This window comes from Aplysia californica, unplaced genomic scaffold, assembly GCF_000002075.1.
Source record: "Aplysia californica isolate F4 #8 unplaced genomic scaffold, AplCal3.0 scaffold00087, whole genome shotgun sequence".
NCBI classification, from domain to species: Eukaryota; Metazoa; Mollusca; class Gastropoda; order Aplysiida; family Aplysiidae; genus Aplysia; species Aplysia californica.
In genome coordinates, this window is record NW_004797357.1 from 1,591,003 (window position 1) to 1,596,447 (window position 5,445).

Sequence of the window (5,445 nt, forward strand, 5' to 3'; positions counted from 1 at the left end):
TTTTCGAGTGGGAGTTATTTTTACTCCCCCATCAACACAATTTCAGATCACTTTGGGTGTAGATTTCCGACATTTAAAGTCGAACCCTATTTCGTCGATAGGAAATCTAATTTTATAGTACTTATGAGTTAGATAATGTCCTTATATGGAACTTAAGTCTCAGTGAATAGTGTTGCAAGACATACTTCAATGACAAATACCTTCTGATGCTGATTATTATTAATCACTTCTCGTTTCTCGACAGTCTCGATGTAAACGGTCCTTTCGTCTTGTCGGTTTACCGGGCCCTCCAGAATCGTATCGATGAAAGAAAAAAAATTGAACATTTCTCACACACCAATGAATATTCTTTTAGTTATTACATAAATAATATGTTACATAATTTCTTAATAAGTCAGTGAGTAGAATTGCAAAAAATATTTTTAAAACAATTACCTTCTCAGGCTGCCCATCATTCATCAGTTCGTATTTGCTGTCTTCCTGTCCAATATGTGGTCTAAAAGGATGTCCTGTCCCACTGGTAGTATCAGAACACCTACCATAGGATGGTCAAAAGCCAAAGGAACAGCTGGCAGTGTTGGTTTGATCCATTGAGTATACAATTTACAACATCACTGATACAATTCTGACAGTGCAACACCAACACGCTGCAAAGAACAATCCAGTATACAAAAGTCACTTCAACACTCAAGCTGCAAATCAGCAAGCAGCTCTTTCTAGCCAGTTCTATTCCTGCCACCCCTTTCCCCCTGAAAAGACTCAATCTACCCTGCCGCCCAACTCTCACCCCCCTCACAAAAAAAATCCTACACTGCCCCCTCAACTCCCTCCCGCCATGGCCATGGCAATACTATCTACAAAATCCTACTTTGAACCTTGCCTGTCCACCTAGCTCCCTATAAAACTATCTTTACAGGGCACAGCAGTGTAGGTATGGGTCTTTTAAAGGGAGAAAGGGGTGACAGAAGTAGAATTGGGTGGTAAGAGCTGTCTAATGATTTTAAGCTTGAGTGCTGGAAACGAATTTTGCATACCAGCTTGTTCTTTGAGGCTTGTTAGTGCTGCATTGCCATTACTGCTTCAATGATGCTGTAAAATGTGTACTAAAAATGGATCAAACAAACACGACCAGCTGTTTATTTGACCTTCCAACTTCTTTGGTAGACTTACTGATAACACCAGTGCCTTCTTGCAGAGAAGTCTGATGAGTGACAGTAATCTGAGAAAAATAAATTCAAAGCTGAATCGTAAATCAGTTGGAATTATTACATTTTAAGTTTTGAGTACAGAAAATCACGTCGATGTAATTTTGGTCATTTATTGCCCAAAATAATAAGACAGACAGGAAAAACATAAGTCGGAAAGGAGCTACCCTCATCCCGCACTCAATAAGAAACAGAAGTACATTAATCGACATCGATTAATTGGGTCGCTATTTTATGGTGCAATGGAGTTAATCCTTTTAATGAAAGTGCGACAAACATTTTCCGAACATAGGCTCCCCTTGGTATTGATTTGAAAGGCGAACAGACATTTATAAAAAAAAACAACTGTCAGTACATTGTAAATCCCTAATATTTTATCTAGACCTTTACAAAGTCAAGGATCTTTCTTGGGTCAATGTTAAAAAAACATCCACGTTGGATCATCTAAAAAATATCGCGTATAATATACAATTCAACACGTTCTTTTAAAATAAGCTAAGCAGTAAAAAAAAGAAAAAAAAAGTAACTTATGACCCAGAAAGGAGCTTCTTGTTCTTCAAAGAAACGCCTGTGCTACCCATGTGTGTCCAACTTTTAATTTAGAATTACCTTACCACTATTCCTATACTGGTGTGAAAAGAGACATGACCTGGGACAGTTTTTGAGAGACAATGTAAAAATGAAACTTTAAAGTTTACCCACTAATGGGTATTCTTATTTTTCAGCCCTAATAGTTAAACAGCGTCTTAAAATAGGTCAAAAACAAAATACCTTCTTAGGCTGATCATCATTCAAAACTTCTCGTCTCTTGACACAGTCGATATAGACAGTCCTCTCGCTCTGTAGGCGATCCGTCGGTCCTGTAGGCAGTCCTGGGGATAAAAACATGTTTCAAAGAAAATCTTCCATAGTTTTATTTAGTTTCAGAGGATAAAACACATTCATTAAACTGGTGTCCATAAAGCAAATCCCCTAACATCTATACAGTTCTATTTACAAAAATCAATATTCACTATATGGGTAGTACAGAAGTGATAAAAGGCAGGTTACAATTAAAAGTGAGTTTTTGAGGCAAAAAATCACAATGGTTTAAAAAAACCGGCAAACATAGTAATAAACAGATTTAGCTTTAATTATAAGCAAACATTAAATTCTTAAGGTCATTTTCAGGACCAAGACATAACCAGGGGCTGTTTTTAAGAAACGCCTAAATGCTAAAATAGAACTTTCTTACCAACCAATGATTGTTCTACTAATTTTACTATTGAAATAATAGCTTACATGATGTCTTAGTAAGTCAGTGAGTAGAGTTGCAAGACATTTTTCAAAGACAACTACCTTCTGAGGCCGACCACCATTCATCACTTATTGGCAGTTTTCCAGTCCGATAGGTGGTCCTGAAGGCTGTACTGTCCTGAAGACAGTTCTCCGGTCTTCAAGTTCTCCAGGAATGCTCCCCGGTCTCACACATCCGCTTCAGCAGGTGGTCGTCCTGTCCTACAGACAATCCTCCAGGATTGTTGGCGGTCCTAGCAATGAAATAATGTATCAAAGAAAATGCTCTGACATCTGACATATTTTAAAGACGTTACTTTCTGAAAATGACCATTACTCATCACTTACTGGCTGTCTTCCTGTCATGTAAGGGGTCCTGTAGGCAGTGCTACGGTCCTCCTGTCCTGCCAACGGTTTTCTAGTCGTACAGATAATCCTCTAGGTTTGTAGGCGGTCCTTTTAAAGAAACCAAGCATCAATAAAGAAACTTGTAACATCTGACATATTTCAAAGACAATTACCTTCCGAGGGAGACCATCCTTCACCACTTCTTATTGGCAGTCTCCAAGTCCTGTAGGCTGCCCTCCTGTCCTGTAGGATGTCTCCCGATACTGAGGGCAGACCTCAGCTCCTCCAGTCTTAAAGATAATCCTCCAGGTTTGTGGGCGGTCCTAGTAAAGAAAACGTGTCAGAAAATTATCTGACATCTATACAGTTCAATATAAAAAATATTCAAGATATAGGTTGTGCAGACGTAGTTAAAAGTAGGTCACTAATATGACAAGTGCAGGGTTTTCAGGTTTTTGAGGAAAGCCTAAATGTGAAAAATCACAATTATTTAAAGCCAGAGCTATCAGTGCAAATGTTCAAAATTTCCTCTAATTTATAAGACAATGACACAGCAGATACTTTATTGAGTACAGTATTTGTTTGAATTACATGTATCATAAGAAAATTATAATGCTTAAGAATATTTTCAGGACCTAGATAATTAGGGGCAGTGTTTGAGAAACGCCTAAATGCAAAAATGAAACCTTCTCACCCACCAATCATTATTCGTGTAGTTTTAGTACAGAAATAATAAGTTACATAATATCTTAAGTCAGAGAGTAGAGTTGCAAGACATTTCAAAGACAATTACCTTCTGAGGTCGACCATCGCTCATCACTTCTTATTGACTGTCTTTCAGTCCCACAGGTGGTGCTGTAGACTGCCCTTCTGACCAACTGATGATATCAGAACACCTACCACAGAAGGCCAAAAGCCAAAGAAACAGCCAGCAGTGTTTGTTTCATCCATTGAGTATACATTTTACAGCACCATTGTCACAATTCTGGCAGCACAACGCCAACAAGCTGCAAGGAACAATCCAGTATACAAAAGGCACTTGAACACTCAAGCTTAAAATCAGCAGGCAGATCTTCCCACACAATTCGACTTCTGTCACTCCCGTTCTCCTCCCCCCCCCACCCCCGCATCAATCTGCCCCTGCCACCCCTCTCACCCCCACGCCAGAAAAAAAACAACCCAGCTACCCCCTCAACTCCCTCGCGCCATGGCCATGGCAATACTCTCTAGAAATTCCTATTCTGAACCTAGCCTATCCTCCGAGCTTCCTATCAACCTATCTGTACAGCCCCATTGAGGGTAGGTTTGCTTTCTTCGGGGTAGGGGGGGGGCAGGGGGTGGTGGCAGGAATAGATTTGGGTAGGAAGAGCTCCCTGGTGAGTTTAAGATTGAGTGTTGAAGTGACATAATATACTGGATTGCTCGGCGCAGCTTGTTGGTGCTGCCCTACCAGAATTGTATCAATGATTCTGTAAAATGTATACTCAATGGAACAAACAAGCACTGCCAGCTTTTTATTTAGCCTTTGACCTTCTATGGTAGCCTTACTGATAACACCAGTGTGTTCTTGACCAAACGTCTGATGAGTGGTAGTTTTCTGAGAAAGATAAATTTAAAGTAAAATAAGTTTGAATAACTACATTTTGAGTTTTAGTTTTGGTAGTTTTGGGCGAGAAACAAGAGCAACAAACAGAATTTTCTTACATAGGCCTCTCTTAATATTGATTGAAAGAACGGACATACATTTATACATTTTTTTCAGTTAATTGTAAACCTATAATATTTTATCGTGATCTTTCATGATTTATTTATATTAAAAAGTGGAAGGAGTTTCGCAGAGGGCCGGCCGACCAACAACATACAAAAGAGGGGATATTATGAGCGGGGCATACACAAACCCTAACCTCTAAACCTTAGACCCTTACCCTAACCAACTCTTTTATAGTTTGTTCAGTGGACCTTGTCACGATAAGTGTCGGCCCACTGCGGAACCCCTCCCAAAAAATTACATTCTTTTTGGAGCTTCTAAAATGTTTAAAATGTGTATTTTTAAATTCAAACCAATCTATTAAAATAGAGGCATGAGACACAGAAAGGAGCTTCTCGTTCTTCATGGAGATATATTATGCTTTGCACGCGTGTCCAATTTCTAATCAATAATTCCTTTGCCAGTATTCCTAAACGGGTGTGGAAAAAAATGACGACCAAAACAGATAAAAAAATAAGTACAGCCTTCAAATGACACTTTTTTTTTGCTTTTGAATTGTGTCAATTACAAGTAAACTTTCAATTCATTGGTATGTTATCAGAAACCATTAGACAGGACCAGGACAGTTTTTGAGAGACAAAAATTTACTGTAAAAAGGTTGGCCTAATTGGTATTCTAAATTTGCAGTCATATATCAAACCTTCAAAGGCCCTGGGCCATAGATTTATGTTGGGCGGGTAAGTAAAGTTGAATTTAAAGACATTTTGCAAGTCTACTGACCTATGAGTATAAAAAAAATGTACAAACAAGAATTTTATCAAACTCATTTTGCAGAGAGGCAGCACGACAGAGAGAGAAAGAGAGAGAGAGAGAGAGAGAGAGAGAGAGAGAGAGAGAGAGAGAGAGAGA